The sequence below is a fragment of the Bidens hawaiensis genome, unplaced genomic scaffold (genome assembly GCF_021521415.1).
Source record: "Bidens hawaiensis isolate Kalapana, Puna unplaced genomic scaffold, B.hawaiensis_p1.1 tig00024002_1, whole genome shotgun sequence".
In the NCBI taxonomy this organism is placed as follows: Eukaryota; Viridiplantae; Streptophyta; class Magnoliopsida; order Asterales; family Asteraceae; genus Bidens; species Bidens hawaiensis.
In genome coordinates, this window is record NW_027493778.1 from 216,726 (window position 1) to 240,000 (window position 23,275).

At 33.6% G+C, this 23,275-nt stretch overlaps 2 non-coding genes and 1 pseudogene across 3 annotated transcripts in view; all 3 read left to right on the plus strand.

Annotated features, from left to right (window-relative positions):
• The first annotated feature begins 4,709 nt into the window (after window positions 1-4,709).
• The window catches only part of LOC143568525 (nucleotide pyrophosphatase/phosphodiesterase-like), a 74,580-nt pseudogene continuing 56,014 nt past the window's right edge, over window positions 4,710-23,275 (plus strand). Inside the window, exons 1-7 of the transcript XR_013141586.1 lie at window positions 4,710-5,013; window positions 5,657-5,748; window positions 6,112-6,181; window positions 6,271-6,393; window positions 6,519-6,650; window positions 7,468-7,569; window positions 7,651-7,732. The product of XR_013141586.1 is annotated as a nucleotide pyrophosphatase/phosphodiesterase-like (transcript). The remainder of the gene's footprint in view (window positions 5,014-5,656; window positions 5,749-6,111; window positions 6,182-6,270; window positions 6,394-6,518; window positions 6,651-7,467; window positions 7,570-7,650; window positions 7,733-23,275) is intronic.
• Window positions 13,485-13,558, plus strand: TRNAP-UGG (transfer RNA proline (anticodon UGG)). The gene has a single exon. It is a non-coding gene; the product is annotated as a tRNA-Pro (tRNA).
• TRNAW-CCA (transfer RNA tryptophan (anticodon CCA)) lies at window positions 13,752-13,825 on the plus strand. Its single transcript has one exon. It is a non-coding gene; the product is annotated as a tRNA-Trp (tRNA).

Sequence of the window (23,275 nt, forward strand, 5' to 3'; positions counted from 1 at the left end):
AAACACTGTTTATTTGGGATCTTACCGGTTTTGTTTATCATTATGGAAACCAAGAATCAAAACCGAAAGGAGACATGGACACATCAAGTTAACACAGTTTTAGAATAAATGTAATGTAATGGTATACAAATGATTTATTAAAACATCATCTGTGTTATAATATTAGCCTTAATTACAACAAGATTATTGAAGTAATATTTGAACAAAGAAATAAGAGGATAAAGGAAAAAATGAGAATGTGTACTGGGATAATCTTTTATTTACATCGTAGTATTATTTATACTACACAAAAGTAAAATTGCCGACAAACTCAAATTATTAGATTTTACTTGGAGTGTTCATGTGACCATATTTTTGACAATTGTGAAAAGGTGACATACAACTTGCACAATTCGTCGGTGGTTTCATAACACTCCCCCTTGAATGACACATTTTCAAAACTTTGGGGTCTTGAAGTACTGCCTCATTAAAAACATTGCTAAAGAAAAACCTAATGGGAAAAAACTTTAGCTAAGGGAAAAAGAGTGCAGTATATAGCTCCCCATCAAATTGCAGGTCGTTACATTGTCCGTACATGGCGCATGCCAATATCATGAACATGTTTCCTGAATGTTGCTGTGGGAAGTGCTTTTGTGAAAAGATCAGCTGAGTTGTTGCTGGACTGGACATATCTCATCTCAACCTGATTGTCTTTAATAAGGTCCCCAGTATACTCAAAGTATCTTGGTGGTATATGCTTTGTTCTGTCACTTTTGATATACCCTTCCTTCATTTGCGAGACACAAGCAGCATTATCTTCATAGATAGGAGTTGGAATTCGATCTTTCTCTAGTCCACAAGAAATCAATATGTGTCGTGACATAGATCTTAACCATACACATTCTCTTGAAGCTTCATGCAATGCATTGACTTCAACATGATTTGAAGATGTTGCAATGAGTGTTTGTTTCTGAGAACGCCATGAAATCGCAGTTCCTCCATTCTTAAATACGTATCCAGTTTGAGATTTTGCTTTATGGGGATCAGATAAATAACCTGCATCTGCATAACCAACTAACCCTTCTTTTGAATCGTTAGGATAAAATAAACCTAAATCAGCAGTTCCTTTTAAATGCCAAAAAATATGTTTAATGTCATTCCAATGTCTTTTAGTAGGGGATGAACTGAATCTTGCCAATTAGTTAACTGCAAAAGAAATGCCAGGTCTTGTACAGTTAGTAAGTTACATAAGTGCTCCAATTGCACTGAGGTATGATACTTCGGGACAAAGAATCTCTTCATTATCTTCGCAAGGACGAAATGGATCATTGTCAACATTGAGTGATCTAACAACCATTGGTGTGCTTAAAGGATTTGCTTTGTCCATATTGAAACGCTTTAAGAGTTTCTCAGTATAAGTTGACTGGAACACAAGTATCCCATTATGCATATGCTCAATTTGTAAACCAAGACAATATTTGGTTTTTCCAAGGTCTTTCATTTCAAATTCTTTCTTTAAAAGAGCAATTGCTTCATTAATTTCTTTTTGTGTCCCAATTAAATTTAGATCATCAACATACACAGCTATGATCACATATCCTGATGTTGTCTTCTTGATGAAGACGCATGGACAAATAAGATTATTTGTATATCCTTTGCTTACCAAATAATCACTCAAACGATTGTACCACATCCTTCCAGATTGTTTCAGTCCATACAAGGATCTTTGTAACTTTATGGAATACATTTCCTTAGGCTTTGAGCTTATTGCTTCGGGAAGTTTAAATCCTTCGGGAATTTTCATATAGATGTCACTGTCTAGTGATCCATACAAGTAAGCTGTGACAACATCTATAAGACGCATCTCTAAATTTTTAGAAACTGCTAAGCTGATTAAATATCTAAACGTAATAGCATCCATAACAGGAGAATACGTTTCTTCATAGTCAATTCCTGGCCTCTGAGAAAAACCTTGAGCTACAAGTCTTGCTTTATATCTTGTAACTTCATTTTTCTCATTTCGTTTTCTCACAAAAACCCATTTATATCCTACAGGTTTCATTGACTTTGGTGTAATGAAAATAGGCCCAAAAACCTTTCGATTGTTTAGTGAGTTTAATTCAGCTTGCATAGCATCTTTCTATTTGTTCCAATCTTGTCGATTTTTACAATCATCTATAGATTTTGGTTCAGGGTCATCATTTTCTTCCATGATATCACTTGCCACAGAATAAGAAAATATATCATCGAAATTTTCCATGTCATCTCGATCCCACATTATATGTGATTGACCATAGTTGATTGACAATTTCTTATTGGAATCATTTATTTCTTCCTGAGAGAATGTTATATTATTTATTCTTTCCTGATGAAAGGTTCTGTCAATCATTCCATCCTTAGGGTCAGTATCCTTTTCAGAGCCCTTTCTTTTTCGAGGATTTTTATATTTGAACCGATTGGCCTTCCACGTTTTAACGTTTTGGGATTCATGAGGTGCATTATTATTATTTTGCTTGCTTGGAATCTCAACTCGAGCTGGAGCATTAGCAGTTGTATATGAGATTTAGTGACCCTGTTTATATCAGTAAATGCATCAGGTAACTGATTTGCAATTTCTTGTAGATGTATTATTTTTTGAACCTCTGTCTCACTTTGTTTTGATCTTGGGTCTAGGTGTAACAATGATGGCACACACCATGATATATCTCTTTCTTGCCTTTTCATTTCTCCCCTAATGCCGGGAATATTGTCTCATTAAAATGGCAATCAGCAAAACTTGCTGTAAATACATCACCTGTTAAAGGTTCAAGGCATCTTATGATGGAAGATGTTTCATATCCAACATATATTCCAACCTTCTTTGGGGACCCATTTTTTTGCGTTGTGGTGGTGCAATAGGAATATACACAGCACACTCAAAAATTCTAAGGTGAGAGACATTTGGCTCATTTCCGGAAACAAGTTGTGTGGGAGAGTATTTATGATTTGCACTTGGTCTCACACGAATTAATGACTCAGCATGCATAATTGCATGACCCCAAATAGAAACAGAGAGTTTTGTCCTCATTATTAATGGTCTAGCTATTAGCTGTAGGCGTTTGATCAACGACTCGGATAAGCCATTTTGTATGTGTACATGAGCAACAGGGTGTTCTACAACAATCGCCACAGACATGCAATAATCATCAAAAGCATGTGATGTAAATTCTCCCGCATTATCAAGCCTTACTCTCTTAATAGTATAATCGGGAAAATGTGCACGTAATTTGATAATTTGAGCAATAAATTTTGCAAAAGCAACATTACGAGTCGATAATAAAGAGATATTAGACCATCTGCTGGATGCGTCTATTAAGACCATGAAGTATCTAAATGGCCCGCATGGTGGATGAATTGGTCCACATATGTCACCTTGAATTCTTTCAAAAAATATTGGTGTTTCTTTTGCGATATTTGCCATTTTATTACTTTGTGTCTATTACCTTTCTTGATTAGGATATAAGCGGCTCGTGCTGATAACGTGTTATAATATTAGCCTTAATTACAACAAGATTATTGAAGTAATATTTGAACAAAGAAATAAGAGGATAAAAGGAAACGATGAGAATGTGTACTAGGTTAATCTTTATTTACATCGTAGTATTATTTATACTACACAAAAGTAAAATTACCGACAAACTCAAATTATTAGATTTTACTTGAAGTGTTCATATGACCATATTTTTGACAATTGTGAAAAGGTGACATACAACTTGCACAATTCTTCAAATGGTTTCATAACAATCTAAACATTTATATCAAGTACTTGTATTGTTGTAAAAAGAAAGTTGACTTCGCATTTCATACCTACCACTCCTCCACTACGTTGGATGATCTTAGTTAATGGTCATTGGTCACAATTTTCCTATTAAAAGTTCATTTGAATTTTCTTTACCGAGTTAATTTGGCTAAAAAATTACTTCGGGTTCTTTTTTATTGTATTAGATATGTTTTTGTTGGCTTCGATAAGAAAAATGTTGTAAAAAGAGTCGGCTAACTTAAAGAGGAATACTAAAAAGACAAAAAGTTTGTATTAATTAAGGAGGATTTTAACACATAACCTTTGATTAATATAAAACAAAACAAGTTTTTAACCACTCAAAAATTTGATAAGTAGTGTTTGAAATTCTGACCGTTAGAAAAACAAGGTTAATCAATTTACTATTTGTCCGTTTTTATATTTATTTCCATCATTTATTTATATGGGTAAATGTTTGAAATAGTACATGCCAATCAAATTTGATAGTATACGTGACATATAATATAAATTTAAAAAAAGCGGGGTCGTTTGACCCTGATAGATCCGCTGGTGATTTTTGGTAGCGATGGAAAAAGAAATAAAAACATTCGATGACGAGTAATGGAAACACATATACGATATACCCACATCAAAATTGAATATATTAATAAGCTAAGAATTTATATAAGGCCAGAGTTTCACTAATGTTGGAAAAAAAATTAATGAAATAAACCCCAGAGAAGATAGATGATTTTATTTTTATGTTACATACATAAACCACCAAATTAATAATCGCATTAATAACGTCGTGTTACCGTTTCTTCTGATATTATTGCTAGTGGGGTTGCTAATAATAAGTTTACATTTCAATTTCATGATCTTGACCTTCGTAACCAATAAGCACCAATCCGAAGTAGGTACAAGTGTCTGTCCATTTGAATCACTGGTATTCACTGAATCTACGACTCGTGATTCACATCCATAAATATAACCAATAATAATTTCAAACATGTGCACACCAAGTGTTCGATGAAATGCCAACAATAAAAAAACTCTTCATCACAGTGCTCTTGTTGCTTGCAACTAAGTCCTTTCTTTGCTGCCGTGCTTCGTATTACTCTACGATTATACGCAGTGATCCGGGTCAACATCCTACTGATCAACAGTCGCTTTCCAAGATCGCTATACACAAAGCTTTTATTGATATTCATCATTCAGCTTCGGTTCGGGTCCAACCGGTTCTTCTTGGTTTGAAGGTATAATTTACTTCCTTCAGCTAGTTGGTTGGGCTATACTATTACTATTACTATTACTATTAAAACAGTGTTGTAGAACTCGCTAGTTGGGCATAGGGATTACTCGGGATAAGTTGGATTGGAATTTTATATGTATTTTTTCAAAATTATAAATATATATGTGCAAATTTTTTCAAAATTTTATATACAAATTTTCAAAATTATTAATCGGATTGGAATTTTATATGTAGTCTTTCAAAATTATACATATACACACACTTATATGTATATATACATTTAAAAAAAAATTGTATAGAATTTTTTAAACTTATTATTTGGATTGGATTAATAAGTATAATTTTTCAAATACTTTCATCAATTTTAACCAAAATTTGAGCAATTTTGACCGGTTGTGAACAATTTGGGCCGATTTTGACTGGCTTTGACTGATTTTTAGGTCCAATTAGGTAAAATCGAATCAGTAGCAGACTAGCAATGAATTGGTGAAAGATCGCGAATTTATGTCACTGCTCTTAGATTATCCGATGATTTCTAGCTAGAACTGTATTCTTGTTATATGTTCTACTTTAATTTCCGTAAAATTTGGACCAAATTTTGTGATTTGTTTGATTTTGTTAGTAATTGGTTTATAATTTGATGATAGGGTGAGGATACTGAATGGGTCAAAGTGGAGCTAGACTACCCGGAACCATCTGAGAATGATTGGGTTGGAGTTTTTTCACCTGAAAAGTTCAAGTAACATTCATATTTTAAATAAATACTTGCATCATCTTGACCCGTTAACTTATGAATAGGCCAATTTGGGTTACGTTTTATCTGCAAACGGGTCAAATTGGTAAAGGAAATGGGTCGAAAGTGGCAAAATGTTAGATTTTTTTTATTTAATGTAATAACATATATTTTGTAATTATATTTAACAATTAACACACTAGTTATTTGTAGAATATTGGAGTCAAAGGGATTCAGGTCAAACTGATTCATTTTGATCCACACAAAGTTGACCTATTTGGATCCGTGACCCACTATCTTGCTACCTACACTTATGACAATTGTATATGTTCTATAACTTTTTATTGAATCATCTGTAAACATATGCAGTGCATCAGATTGCTACTCTGAATCAGGCAAATCGCACGAGGCTCCATGCATATGCACAGCCCCAATTAAGGTACACGTGATAAATATAATGCAGGGTTTGTAGAATTAAGGAAATATGTTTGTTTTTTTTTCAACTTTCTAATGCGGGTTATTATACAGTACATGTTTGCAAACCACTCGAGTTCCAATTATATAACAACAGGAAAAGCTACATTAAGTTTCCAGTTAATCAACCAGCGTGCGGATTTCGTTTTTGTACTATTTTCTGGCGGGTTGGAAAATGTGAGTGGATAACATCCTTAAACGATGCTTGTTATTTATGTTGTTTACATAGTTTTAAAGTTTTTAACTTTTTAATGATATTACTCCCTCCTTGACTAATTGTTATTATTATTTTTGGGTTAAAGCCAAGGGTGGTGGCTGTTTCTAATTCTATATCATTTGCAAACCCGAAGATCCACGCCTTGCACACGGAAAAGCTTGGGATGAGGTATTTTTTCTATTACACTTCCTTTTTAACCTTTTTCATGTTGAAACGAGTCATTTTTAGTATGAGCCAAAGGCCCAAAATAGACGTGGTCGGGTTGGGTTGACTGGAAATTACTTTTTTGCATCCTTTTTGTTAGGAAGTTCCTGTAAATAATTAGTTTGATAATTATGATTTCTAAAACAATATTATTACAGTAATATTGTAAATCTTTGAATAATATGATTTAGATAAACTTTGAGTAGCTGGTTGTTCAAAAACTACTAGTCTCGCTCGAAACCGGTTCATCTGTAAACTAGCCAAGTTAAGCCAAGCCTGCTCGGTTTGTATACGAGCCAAGCCCAAGCTCAAGCCAAGGTAAGCTCGGCTTGTTGGCTTGCTCATTAGGCTCGCTTAACTGGCTCTTTGGCTTATTAAAATTAAAGCTGAAGTTTTAATATATATAAGTTAAATTATAACCCAAGTTTTAATATATATAAGTTATAAAGTTGATAGTTTATCAGTTATGCATTATGCGTATGTTAGAAATATATATTTTTTTTCTATATTTATATATAGATCATTATGTGTAAAGATATAAAATTAGATATTTTTTTAAATGAACAAGCTGGCTACAAGCCGGGTCGAGCTTTTTATGAGCTGAGCTTAAGATCAACATTTCTGCTCGTTAAGATAAACGAGCCGAGCCACACCCAACCTTTCTCGGGCTAGGCTCGGTTTATAAACGAGCCGAGACAGACCCAGCCTGGCTTTGGTCGTCTTGTTTACAGCCCTATGGCCCCTATCTTTGAGCAACCTTTAACCTATTTGAACAGTTTCTCTTTTAGTTAAGTTTTTTATTCCACTTATTGAGATTAAATACAGACCAGTGGCTAACTAACTCTTGGTATCTGTTGAGTGGGGTCAAACAGGCCACAGCCCGAAACAATCGCCAGCAGGAACATTGACGTTTACACGTGGTAGCATGTGTGGTATGCAATTCTAAATATTTACAATCTTAATTACTGAACCATAAACATAGCATATGTTGTATATACATTATTGCCCTGCAGGTCCTCCTGCACGTACTGTTGGGTGGCGTGATCCCGGTTATATTCACACTAGTTTCTTGAAGGAATTGTGGCCAAACACTATGTATGTATTTGTATGTATGATTATTTACACACACAAACACTCGCACGCACGCACGCGCACACACACTCACACACTCTCACGCACGCAGCCTTTTCATTAAGAACTCTTTGTAGACAAGTCTAATCAATGGTTCTAATAAAAGAATGGCATAATTGTAAATAACAATGTAGTTGAAAAGTCAAAATTTTTCTGATAAGGGTATTACCATAAATGTGTGTAAATTAAAAATTTAAAATTCAAGATTCGATTGAAGGTGCTTTTAACTACATTGTTTTTATATTTTGAAGGTGCTATAAAGAGTTCTTAATGAAAACTGGGTTCTGCAAAGGGATCCTATATATATATATATATATATATATATATATATATATATATATATAATATATATATATATATATATATATTATACTAACCCATTTACTTTGAAATGGGTTAGATTTTAATCATTTTATCTCTACAAATTTAAAAACATAGCTAAAATGAAGCGGGCCAAGTCGTGGTTGAAACTGAACCAAAAACTGAAAATTCGGTTTTGGGGGTTTTTAGAACATTTGGTTTCGGTTTGGCCCGTTATAAAAAATTATCTAAAATAATGAATTTGGGCCCAGAACTTTTAGCTTAAATTTTTTTGTTGATAAATAATTAATTGATTATTACACATTTGGACCTATAAATTCTGGGCCACACCGTTCTTTAATTTCTTATAAATAACGTAAAATCGCTCATTTCGGTTATGGTTCAGTTAAGGTTTTTTTTTTTTTTTGGTTTTTGGTTGATTGCAAAACTGAAACCGAACCATTAGTCTTTGGTTGAGACTATTGACTAAGTGTCATTTGAATGTTTTCGACCTCTTAAATCAAGTTCAAACAATTTAGATACTGCCATTTAAAAAAAACAATTAAGATACAGTTTTCAATTTTTACAATCAAATTTTAAACCTTTTTTACGGAATGCATGAATTGAAAAAAAGGGGGGGGGATAACAAAAAGAAGTGGTAATGGGAACATTTGTACTATATGTGCAAATCAAAATCGGGCGGATCTTTACCCGGAGTAGAGCATAAACCTAAAAAGATTAAAGAGGCCCATTTAAGAACAAGAAAATGACATCGTGATTTGGATTGGATCTCGATGAAACAATCCATCAATGAGAAGTTAATTGGATAAGTTTAATGAATTCTTTTTTTTTTTTACATTCGTTATAAGGAAAGGAAGACAAACTCATATTTAGTGAAAAAAAATCCTTTTATTATAAGTTAGAAGGAACTTGCTATGAAAAAAGAAAAAGTATTGGAATATACACATTGATTTTTTTTGAACCGTATGCGTTAAAAGGCGCCTGTACGGTTCTTAAGGGATACAATTTGACCCTAATCAACCGACTTTATCGAGAAAGATTACTTTTTTTAGGTCAAGAGGTTGATAGCGAGATCTCAAATCAACTTATTGGTCTTATGATATATCTCAGTATCGAGGATGATATCCAAGAGCTGTATTTATTTTTAAACTCTCCTGGCGGATGGGTAATACCGGGAGTGGCTCTTTATGATACTATGCAGTTTGTGCAACCAGATGTACATACAATATGCATGGGATCCGCCGCTTCAATGGGATCTTTTATCCTGGTCGGAGGAGAAATTACCAAACGTCTAGCATTCCCTCACGCTTGGCGCCAATGAGGCTTTTATTTATTTGAGAGAAAAAAGAAGACTATGCCTTCGCCATATGAAATATGAATATGAATATTAAGTAATAATAGCATGGCACTTTGAATTCGATATAAATTTTTTTTTTGTTTTCACAACATTAGCTTATGTATCGAGAGAGTAATATGATAAAAACGTATTTCCTATTTTCTTATTTTGGAAGTCCAGTTCAGCGTCACAAACTTTTTTCACACCAGAGGTCTCTTAACAATATTTCTATTTATGTTATGGAGCGAAAAAAAATTCTTTTTTCCTTAGTTTATTTATTATTTGATTAAATAAAAAGCAACTTTGGGATTGCTGAATGACAGACAAATCACAGACAAAAAAATATAATAAATATATATAGCAACGGAGCCATCATAGTATTTTTGAATTCCTCCGAAAGGAAGGGTGGTAAGTTGATCATATACCGATCGGGGTCTGATCGATCCTATTTTTTATTTCTTTGATGGAAGGTAAGGGTCAATTTTATTGTAGAGCCGTATGCAATGCATAATGCCCGTACGGTTGTTCGATTCTATCTTTTTTTCTTATTATTTTATCTTTCTTTTATCTTCCCCTCATCATGAAAAAGAGAGAAACCTTTTATTATCTTATATCATCAGGGTAATGATCCACCAACCTGCTGGTTCTTTTTTTGAAGTAGCAACGGGAGAATTCATCCTGGAAGTGGGAGAACTGCTGAAACTACGTGAAACCCTGACAAGGGTTTATGTACAAAGAACGGGCAAACCCTTATGGGTTGTATCCGAAGACATGGAAAGAGATGTTTTTATGTCAGCAACAGAGGCCCAAGCTTATGGAATTGTTGATCTTGTGGCGGTTGAATGACAATAATCTGGATTTCGCGTCAATTCTGAAATGAACCCTGCCGAGTTGAATATTATTATTCTATGGAATCTTTTTTATTATTCTATTGAATAAAAGTAATTGATAATCATCCGGTTAGGATCGATCTAAACCAGCCCATTATGTATATGATTCAACATGCCAACGATTAAACAACTTATTAGAAATACAAGACAGCCAATTAGAAATGTCACAAAATCCCCCGCGCCTCGGGGATGCCCTCAGCGCCGAGGAACATGTACTAGGGTGTATGTGTGACTCGTTCAGATCATGAACTAGAACAAAGGAAAGAGAACAATGTTCGAATATCAATGATCAAATAGGATATAACGGAAAAACAAACTAGATTTCCTATCTAAAAATGGATGATATCCCTTTTATTTTGTATGAAATTTATGGTTTCTGTTGGTGTAAATCCACTCACCTGAATTCAAAATGAGAAGCAATTCTCCATTGGTAGCAAATGGTTATCCATTAAGCGGAGGAAATCTTAGTTAACATAGACCCCTCTTGTAACAACGGACTAACAGGGTCAGTTACCCAGCCAACCTTCATAATTAAATACCGTTACTGTATAGGTAGAGCTTGTTGTGAAAGACCTATTACTGGATAATTCATGGGTAGAGCCGAAGAATGTGAACTATACAAGTTAGCAATAACATTGATTAAATGAAGTAAAGGCTCCGATGTATAGAGAAGACCTCACCGTTGAAGAAGTAACCATAGAAACGATAGAATCCACTATTTCTTTATCATTACTTTGATTTTTTAATACCTAGTATAGTCAAATTTCGTATTTCGAGGTGAAATGTCTAGAAAAAATCAAAAATTGTGGTTGGGAAGGTTATAGTAGCCAAAGCCATTGGAATTCTTAGTTTATACATTGGAAAAATCAGTTTTGTTATTAATATACTAGGAAAGGGGCAAAAGAATAACTGAAAGAAAGGAAATCTAGGAAATCTATTAGTTATTCGTTAAAGTTTCATTTATTCAATGACCAGAATTAGACGGGGATATATCGCTTGGAGACGTAGAACAAAAATTCGTTTATTTGCATCAAGCTTTCGGGGGGCTCATTCAAGACTTACTCGAACTATTACTCAACAAAAAATAAGAGCTTTGGTTTCGGCTCATCGGGATAGGGATAGGAAAAAAAATCCATTTTCGTCGTTTGTGGATCACTCGAATAAATGCAGCAATTCGCGAAAGGGGGGTATGCTATAGTTATAGTAGATTAATAAATGATCTGTACAAGAGACAGTTGCTTCTTAATCGTAAAATACTTGCACAAATAGCTATATCAAATAGGAATTGTCTTTATATGATTTCCAATGAGATTATAAAAGAAGTAAGTTGGAAGGAATCCACCGGTTAAACGGAGTTGCCCGGAGAATGAACTCCGGGAAGGTCGAATAAAAAAGAAAATAAAAATGAATAGAATATGAGAAAAGAAAGTAGTCAAAATAAAAATGAATCAACGCGTTCAAAAAAAAATTTTCTTCTTCCCAGATTCTTCTTTTTTTTCTTATGACACGAGAATTCAATCCGGATTCTTGGATTTTGACCACAAAATAGAAATCCGCGTTTGAGTTCGGATGGGGGTTTGAATTCAAGTTAATAAAGAGTAAACCTACCTTTTTCTGCCTCTAAGACTAGTAGTTCTAGTGGTCGACTCAGTTCTTTCAAATTGTTTCTCATTATTAAGAAAAGGTAACAAAGATAAAATACGAGCTTGTTTTATAGCAATAGTAATTAATCGTTGTTGTTTCAAGATCAATCTATTTACTCGTCTAGATAATATTTTTCCCTGTTCACTAATAAATCGACTAATTAAACTCATGTTTTTATAATCAATTCGATCCCCCGATTGGATCGGGGGCAAACGCTTACGAAAAGATCGCTTGGATTTAAGAAAAGTTCGCTTGGATTTATCCATGGTTTGGTTAGTTTATTTCTTATCCCTAAAATCCTATTTCAGCCGGATCTATAATTAGAATAAATAAATAGGATTTGGTTTGTTTATAATTATTTTTAACTATGTTAAATATGTTATATATATAATGTCATTTTCCCTTTCCTTGCCTTGTAAGATTAAGATAAGAGCGCAAGTATTCGCTTCAATCTATTTCTTTATCTCCACGTGAATCGTATGTTTGTAACAATATGGACAGAATTTTCGTAACTCCAATCGATTAGGCGTATTGTGCCGGTTCTTTTGAGTAATATATCTGGAAATGCCCGTTGATTCCTTATTAACACCGTTTCGAACACAAGCGGTACATTCCAAAAGAACCGGTATTCGCACATCTTTACCCTTGGCCATGAACCTCCTTTGGATTTTTCATTTACTCAACTCTTCCTCTTTCAATCCGAAACGAAAAAGAAGAAAGGAAGGAAAAAACAAAATAGAATTTGTAACTTGCTATCCTCTTATGCAAGATTTCACTACACTCAATATCGGAAATAAGATAGAAAGATTTCTAAACTTTCAAATCACAGTACAACATTTTATATTTTATATAAGTATCTTGTATAATACTCTTTCCCTAGAACCACTGTTTGTATTCGACTTCCATAGAATGAAATATTCATTTCATTCCAACCAGAACCCGAGTCTCACAGCTGTTGAATGCATTTTTATTCTTTCTCTTTCCTCCCTTCTAAAAAAGGGAAAAAAGAGAAAAGAGGGGGCTGATATTTAATTGTATCTCTAATATTCTTTATTCCGTCCCGCGCCAATAACTAGAATGGGAACGTCAACGCATCCGGGAAAAAACGATTAATCTCTATCAATAAACCTGCCAAAGAACCGAACCATAGAGTACTTAGTACCGGTGCCACGGAAAGATATGTTTTTAGATCTCGCATTGAAAAACCTCCTTCATTTTTTCATTTTATTGTAATCAATAAGATAATACATGTTTAAATGTACAATTATCTAGTAAAAAAGATTTACCTTTTGTTAAATACAGAAAAAACGTCCTTTTCTTCTCCAATATTCCTCAAAAAGACTCAGTTATTTTTCCTTGAGGTTACGTTCCATATTTCATATAGATAAAAGTCTTTTGCTATTATTATATGTTAAATGAGACCAAAAAGACGAAATGAAAAGAAAAATTCTAGGTTTTAATAGAGGAGATAACGATGTGGAAAACAAGACAGGAATTCTCTACAATGACACTGTAGACCAACGGAAGGGATGTAGCGCAGCTTGGTAGCGCATTTGTTTTGGGTACAAAATGTCACGGGTTCAAATCCTGTCATCCCTACCTATTACTCCTCCTTTGAGCAGTAATGAGGTATTTTTTAAGATCAACTCACAATGGACATATCATATAGAATCTTTCATTCTTATGACACTATATAGTATGCATACAATGACACTATATAGTATGCATATAAGATGTATTGGGGCCAATTCTTTTCTTTTTTCTTTACAGTATTCTCTTTTATGATAAGAAAGCGCTCTTAGTTCAGTTCGGTAGAACGCGGGTCTCCAAAACCCGATGTCGTAGGTTCAAATCCTACAGAGCGTGATTCGGATCTTCTTCGATCGAATTCAGCTGAAACACTAACTGGAACTGGAACAGCAATCTTAATTTGACCTCCTGGATATTAAACAAAGGAGGAGGTAAAAAAAAGGGGGGATGTTAATTAATCAAAGGTCCAACTGATCGCCACGCCTGTATTGTAAATATGCAGTTACAAATAATCCAGCCAAAGTAATAGGAATTAGACCTAACACGATTCCAAAAAGAAAAACTTCAATCATTTCAATTTGTTTGAAAGGAGAAAAAAGAGGTAATATCTATACCTAAATATTAATCCAAATTACCACGAATCTCAATGACCAAGAATTGGTAATTGACACGATAAGTAACTAGAAATACACAGAAGTTCGCGGAAAGATTTCCTTTTATGAATTGTGCAATTCATTTCAAATAAGTCGTATCTTGCTCAGACCAATAAATAGAGCTGAGGTTATAGTTAAAGCCGTTAGTAGAAAACCGAAATAACTAGTTATTATAGGCATCAAGGAGCTAAATGAAATATGTTATTTTTATACATATGTTTATAAAAAAGCACTTACCTGAGTTTCATTTTTTACAAAATAGGAGAGAAACAAAAATACCAATTGCAAGCTTTTGATTCAAATATCATTATAGACAGCACTAACAAGGATAAAGTCACAGCTTTAGAAAAAGAAATTGATTAATCGTCTGTAACATCTACGCATACCGCGTTTGCAATCAGCGAATGCATTCTTGGATCATTTTTCAATTCAACTAATAAGAATTAGGTCGTGTAATTTCGTTTTAAAACAAAACTCTTTTCGAATCATTATGGAATCAAATTAGAAAATTATTACTATTTTTTTTTATCGAATCTATTTTCAATTTTAGAGCGAAAAGTAATCTTATAAAAGTTTTACTTTCATTTTAACTAATTAGATTTCGTAATAGGTTATAATATCTTGCATATAATATCTTGAATGAATGAGAACAAAAAGTGATCACACGATCACTCGAAAAAAAATAGGTGTTTTGGTTCAACTATATTATAAGACTAGTCATTTCTATTCTCTTTTGCTTTAGAAGTTCTAGTTTGTATCTTTCCTATTAGAAATCCGCCTCTTTGTAGTTAGGTCAAAAAAGAACCTTCAGATTTCAGATTTCGATCTAATACAACAATGCATGCATTAGTGATTCCAATTATTTCATTCGTTGTTCTTTTTCGTTTATCGAAGAAAATTCCCTATTATTCCTTGTTACTAGACGACTAACCAATTCCTAATTCCTTAAAAGATAAAAAAACATTCCAACAAAAAGCGCTTATACAACTATGAATAACAAAGATTTATAGATCTAAAATCTACTTACATTTGCGGTAATATTCTAATCATTTCATGAATTATTAGAAACTCACTTATCAGATTCGCATTTTACCCTATCCTTAGTTTATAGCCCTAAACTCATAATGGCGAGAAATAGATTATTTGAAATTCAATAATTTTCTATTGAATGGGACATTCTTTTACATCGACAAACAACAAGAAAGAAATTATTTAGCACCTTTTTCCAATACTTATTGAAAGTGCATTGCTGTGTCAGAAGAAGGATAGCTATACTGATTCGGTATACTCTAAAGACGCCCTCGGTACAATATTGACGATCTCACAAAGATTTTTTCAGTGAATTTACATTTACTGATCCAATCTTTTACGGAATCGATCCCCTTTTGACTGTACAAGAATATGTGGAGCTCAGCATGTCTGGAAGCACGGGAGAACGTTCTTTTGCTGATATTATTACCAGTATTCGCTACTGGGTCATTCATAGCATTACTATACCTTCCCTATTCATTGTGGGTTGGTTATTTGTCAGCACTGGTTTAGCTTACGATGTGTTTGGAAGCCCTCGGCCAAAAGAGTATTTCACAGAGAACCGACAAGGAATTCCATTAATCACCGGCCGTTTTGATTCTTTGGAACAACTTGATGAATTTAGTAGATCTTTTTAGGAGGCCTCAATGACCATAGATCGAACCTATCCAATTTTTACAGTGCGATGGTTGGCTGTTCACGGCCTAGCTGTACCTACCGTTTCTTTTTTGGGGTCATATCAGCAATGCAGTTCATACAACGATAAACCTAATCCGAATTATAGAGCTACGACACAATCAAACCCAAACGAACAAAATGTTGAATTGAATCGTACCAGCCTCTACTGGGGGTTATTACTCATTTTTGTACTTGCTGTTTTATTTTCCAATTATTTCTTCAATTAAGAAAACGAGAGAGAACTAAAATAATAGACTAATCATTCTAGGTATTATCTCTCTTAGCCCATTCGGAAGGATCTCATCTCATAATTATCCATGACTGTTTATGTCTCTAGCATGACCACTTGATGAAATGTGGAGGGAAGTGGCGGAAATGGCCGATACTACTGGAAGAATTCCTCTTTGGATAATAGGTACTGTAGCTGGTATTCTTGTGATCGGTTTAGTAGGCGTTTTCTTTTATGATTCATATTCCGGGTTGGGTTCATCCCTGTAGTAATAGGATGAATTGAGTTGTATACATGAAAGCGTAAGAACTCAACGGATTCCCTTCTTTGTTTGTCTGATTTGAGAGAGAAGGTCCCGTTGAGTTCTTAATAATTAGAAGATTTTTTTATAAGTTCATTGAATAAGTTCTATTTACTCAATCAATTTTCCCCTCCTCTTTTGTTTGTCCACCACTTTTATAGTATTTTATATTTATAGTATACGTAATTATGTATACGTAATTATTTATTATGATAAGATAATATAATAATAAGAAAAAAATACGTAATAACTCTAAAAAACGTTCTGATACGTCTCTAAAAAATCGAAAAAAAAAACTAGGAATGTTTGACGAACAGTATAAAGATAAAGAATCATTATTATTTCGACACAAGAAAAGGGTGTGAAAAATCCTTTTCTTGTGTCGAAGACTAGTAAGACGAATAACCCCTCCCAGAAATATTTGTTCCCTTCATTTATCCGTTCTATTTCGCGTTTCCTTTTGGATAGGATCTAGCCAAAGTAAATTGTATTAGAATCAAATGCATTTTATGACATTTCAATCTCACAATAGCAACATAATAACATCACCCCGGTTTTTTGAAAAAAAAACAAACAAAAAAAGAAAAAGGGGGTCAAGTCAAACAGTCTTCTTCACAATCTACATACTATGGCTAGGAATATGGTACAAGGAATTACCGGCATCTCGTAGAAAAATAGTATAAAAAGGGCTTTTATAATTTATTTTTTTATATCATAATTACTAAAAAGAATTTGGTTCTTTTTAAAAACTTGATGTCGATAAATGCGCGAGTTTAGAAATTCATTTCGGACAATTGAACCTTCTCGAACTGCTTCTTTTTAAGAACCAAAAATATTTGTGCCAAAATAACAGATGCGAAGAAGAACAAAAGGCCTTGTACACGTAATGGATCTTGCAGTACTATTTCTGCATCTCCCTGACCAAATCCGCCCACATTAGGATTACTTGTCAACGGTTGATCCAATTTGATAGATTCGCCTTCTGAAACAAGAAGTTCTGGCCCCGGAGGGATAATATCAACCACTTGACGTCCATCCGATGCATCCGCTATGGTTATTTCGTATCCCCCCTTTTCTTTTCGTAGGATTTTGCTTACTATACCTGATGCTGTAGCATTATAAACTGTATTGTTACTTTTGCTCCCGTCAGGATAAATCTGGCCCCTTCCCCTGTTTCCACCTACGTAGATAGGATATTTTAAGAAGTGAACGTCTTTCTTAGTAGCGGGGTCCGGGGAAAGAATAGGAAAGGTCATTTCACTATATTTCTGACCAGGAACAGGGCCTATGACAAGAATATTTTTTTGATTGGGGCGATAGCTCTGAAAAGACAGATTACCCATCTTTTCTTTTATCTCGGGGGAAATACGATCGGGAGGGGCTAATTCAAAACCATCTGGTAAAATAAGAACAGCCCCTACATTCAAAGCCCCTTTTTACCATTAGCAAGAACTTGTTTCAGTTGCGTATCATAAGGAATTCAAACAACTGCTTCAAATACAGTATCGGGAAGTATCGCTTGCGGAACCTCAATATCCACCGGTTAATTAGCTAAATGGCAATTGGCGCATACAATACGTCCAGTCGCTTCTCGTGGATTTTCATAACCCTGCTGTGCAAAAATGGGATATGCATTTGAAATGGGTGTACGAGTTATTATATATATCATGGGCGATATGGAAATAGATCGAGTAATCTGTTCCTTTATCCAAGAAAAATTATTTCTAGTTTGCATGGTCCAATCATTGATCCCGAAAATTTCTACAATAAATTGGGGTAGGTTACTAATGGAGTTTCCTATCCACGATTCTGTTATTTACTGGAATAATTTGACTCGATTAATATATAGGAATATAGGATGAATCTCCGGGATGGGTAGAAATAGAAAGCAATTTTCAATGTTTTGCTTATGTATAACTGCAAAGTAAGAAACATTATAATTGGATTAAGTAGACTATTTTTTAGTCATTCATTGAATGATAAATCACTACAAGTGACGGAGATACGCGATTTAAATAACGGAAAATCCAATATTTGAAAATTGTATCTAGAATGACTGGAATAGTTGAAACAAGGCCAGATATAATTTGATCATTATGAACAAATCCAAAATCCTTGTAGACAAAGCCAATCATCAATTCCCAACCATGGGGCGAATGAAATCCAATACATAAATCGGTTAATAAAAGAAGAGAAAAAGCTTTTATTGTGTCACTTAAGTTATATAGGAATTCCTGAGCCCAAGAGTTAAGAATAACAAGTTCTTTATTACCCAAAATAGAATAACCACTTAGAATAATGAAACATATTATATTTGTCGAGAAGTGCAAAATCGTATGAATACGACCCTCATTGTGTATCTTGATTAATTGGATTGTTTCTTTGTGAATTCCTATACGAAGGTTTTTTAGATGTGTCTCCGAGTATTCCTTGATCATTTCTTCTAAGAAGAGGAGTTCCTTTAATTCTATGAATTTTTCTAAAATACTCTTTTCTTCAATATCATTCAAAAAAGTTTCGGATTGACTAGGATTCCACCAATAAGTAACCCACGATTCCAGACTTTTTGAAATAAGAGAGAAATCCACCAGGGCAAAAATACTATAGATGCAAGATATAAAAGAGGAGTGAATGCTTTCTTTTTTGCCATTTTTTCATCTGTGAATTGTTAATGAACCCATCTCATTCGTCGACTCTATGTAATCTAATATTTCTCTCACGCATCAGTTCTATTACAAGTTATCGAACCTATGAATCTATTCACTATTTTTGATTTGTGATTTCTTAGGCCTTGAATCTAGAAAAAAAGACAGAAATAGACGAAAAATTCGAATGAATAAATAATAAAGAATAAAAAAGTATTGTTTCCCTATAGTAAAATTCGAAAGTAAAATTCGAAGCACATATCTCCTTTCGATGAATGCCCCGAAAATTCAATCTAAAATTCAATATTCAATTTCAATAATGAATATAAATATTTTTAATATTTTGATACGAAAGAACTCCTTTCTATCATTTGATAAAAATAGCTAAGATTTCTAAAAAATTTAACTGACTATGAGTAGTCAGGGATAGAAGAATTGAGGGAATTTTCTGAAGAATCTTGTGAAATGAAAAAAGGGTGGCAAAAAACGACATAAAGAAATTGGCTAGTTATCATTATAAGAGATCCAATTTTTTGGTCATTAAGGAGCACAAAAAGAAGCGTCGAAAAATTGACAAGATATTATCTATCTGAATATAAAGTCTCAATTCCAACAAGTAAAAAGCAAGTCAAAAGGGGGGATATTTCCTTATTTCGAAATGGTTTATTATGAGATATTTCGATTTTTTATTCATTTTTTATTTAATTGAGTTGTGTATATATCGATACATATAAAAGATACCCCAAAGAGTTTTTTTTATACTTGTTCCATATAGTCTGCTTTAACTCGAATGAATGTTCTGAAGAAACATCAATTAAGTTATGTTCTAGAAAAAAAGGATTCTTGCATTTTTGCCCTCCTGCTGAGAAAGCATTCATTTCTCGGTAAAATAACTTCAAATTAAAATACTTCAATTGGTACACGCAAGAAATAGGCCAATTCCGCAGCTTTTTGTTCCATTTCCCGTGGAGTAAAATTCTCATCAGTACGAGTCAATGGAATGGCTCCCTGGCCTCTTATATCCATATAAAGGACACGCCGAGCATAAATACCCTCTTTAACTTCTCTTCTGACGGATTGAATATCTTTTATAAGAAATCGGAGGAAGACCCGACGATTTTTTCCAGGAAATCCCCAACGAAAGATACACACTATTCCGTCTTTTATATCAAATCGATCATAACCACTACCTACATTCCACGAAATTATGCACCACAAATAGGAGCTAATAAAAAGACCCGCGATCCCATAGAAAGACATCACAATTCCTTGTGGAAAAAAAACGATTTGCTGAGACGGAAAGAAAGATATCAAATTTCTACCAAGATAACTCGAGGTTCCAACCAACAAGAATCCTAATGAACCTAAAAAAAGGATAATAGCCCAGCATAAATTACTTATTTTTCGAGCCCCCTTTATAGGTTCTATCCATATATGTTCTGATCGACAACTCATACTTGATCCCGTTGCTTTTTTGGAATTGAGAGAATACCCCAAATGAATTTGACTTTAGTCTGTTTGTTTCCGAAGTAACTCGCATCAACTAGCACTAGTTTGAACTAGTTTGATGTGAACCTTTAAGAGTAATTCATTAAATTGGTTAGATCTAAACTAATAACATACCCTTCGTATCACTCACTAAAGATAGCCACATACATATAGATAGACCGGCTTTACAGCTCAGCCATCCGCCGATTCGGGTTTATTTGAAAATAGCTAAAATATAGCATTTTCTGGAGACATAAGAATTTTTCGGCGGAAGCCGCTTATACCATATTTTGCAAAAGGATATCTGTGTTATGATACAAACGTAAAAAAAATAGATGAGATTTTGTGCCATCGGCTCTAAACAATCTTGTTTTTTTGAACATGAAGAAATAAAGAAGCCATTGCGATTGCCGGAAATACTAGGCCTACTAAAGGGACCAAAATAGAGGGAAAGTTAAGAGTTGTCATAGAATGGGTACCTCGATTGACTATTTGTACCTGTTATTATTATTTAGATTTTATATTTATTATTTATAATATCAATTTAGAATATAAAGATATCTTATTATATATCTTATTATATATAAGGATATCTTACTTATTATAATTTGAGAATTATTATTATTATATAGATATAAGTATCTATCTAAGTGAGTATATAATGTAGTTTTTTATCTTTCTACATGAAGGATTTGAAAGGATATGGATGAGATATTTTTTTCTTCATTTTTTGCTCTTGTCTTTGAATTTCATTTATTAAGCAAAAAGCTTATTAAAAATGAATTAGATTCTACTTAGTTAGATTCTATTTATATTGAATTATATTGAAGGGTTTGTTAGAATCCCATCCAGTAGGGATTCTTAGTCAAAATAGGATTATCGTAAGATATAGAAAGATAAAAAATTCTATATTTAATAGATTTGAATTATATATGACGAGAAGAAGATCTTTTTTTTTTTACTTTACGAAAATAAGAATTTCATCTTTTATCTTGTTGATAAATAATAATGAATATAGAAAAGGGGACGGATTTTCAATTTGATGTGACTTTTGATTCTTTATACAATTAGATCTTATGTCAACAAAGAAAACCCCATTCGTCTAATTTTTACTTGGATTCCGACAAACTAATTAGATAAACTAATTAATTGTTTGCTCAAAATAATTGAACTGAATGTTTTAATTTTGATTCAAAGGAAAGAAAGTGTGGAGTTGAAATAACTCACTCAGAACGCTTTTTAAAGGATTACGTGGTACGATTAAATCGAATAAGCCCTTCTGGAATAAATACTCAGCCGCTTGTGAACCGTCGGGTACTGTTTTATTCAATGTTTGTTCAATTACTCTTTTACCCGCAAAGGCAATGTAGGCATTGGGTTCAGCAATAATGATATCCCCCAACATACCAAAACTAGCTGTCACCCCACCGGTAGTAGGAGATGTAAGGATTGGTACATAGAATAACTTTTTATTGGATTGTTAATCATATAAAGCAGAAGAGATTTTAGCCATTTGCATCAAGCTCAAACTTCCTTCTTGCATGCGTGCCCCTCCAGAAGCACACACTATAATAAGAGGTAGAAATTCTTTAGTAGCGTATTCAATCAAGCGGGTAATTTTCTCCCCAACTACGGATCCCATACTACCCCCCATAAACTGAAAATCCATAACCGCAATTGCTACGTTAATACCGTCTAGTTGCCCTATGCTTGTTTGAACAGCCTCGGTTAATCATGTCTTTCTTTGATAAGAGTCCATCCGATTTTTATAAGGCTCCTCCTCAGAATGAAATTCAATGGGATCCAGAGAGACCATGTCTTCATCCATAGGCTCCCAAGTACCCGGATCGATCGAAAGTTCGATTCTATCTGAACTACTCATTTTCAAATGATATCCACATTGTTCACAAAGATTCATTTTTGATTTAAAAAATTTCTTATAATTTAATCCATAACAATTTTCGCATTGAACCCACAAATGCTTGTATTTTTGAGTTACATCCAGATCAGTAGAACTTTCTAGATCAGTAGAACTTTCCAGATCAGTAGAACTTTCTCGTATAATTTGATCACTCGTTCTGGCATCCGCGTTTTGACTACTATTTCCACTTTCATCACAAATGGAACTAGAAATGTAATTGTGACTGGAATTGTCACTACCACTTACAGTGTAACTATCAATACAGATTTGAGACTGAAGATAACTGTCAATGCAACTATTCATGTGATTATTCCAAGTATACTGAGTATCATTCATGGAAGGATCATTCATGGAAGGATCATTCATGGAAGGATCATTGTCGGTATTCTTACTCTTAGATCCATTATTCAGATAACTAGAATTCCGATAAAAAGAACTTGCTAGTTCACTACAAAAAGAAGGATCATTGTCAATCTCAAAAATTTGATTTTCAATATCAAAATATATAGAATAAATGTCCCCATTATTCTCTTTAACTAAAAAAGTATCATCAGAGATGAAATTCCGAATGTCCTTGACGCCAAAAGAAAGATCAACATTACTGTAATTGTCATGACCACTCCAACTCTGAATGTTTTTATCCGTATCATTTATATTCGGATCTTGACTTTCGTTGGCATTTTCAATTTCCATAGGACCAAGACTACCCGTTGATTTACTTAGCCTACATCTGTGTTCGAACTCCTTCTTAAATAAGATCGAATTGAACCAACATCTTTTCATATAGTTTTATTGCTCCATATTTGCATGAAAATACAATAGATGAATAGTCATTCGACGAA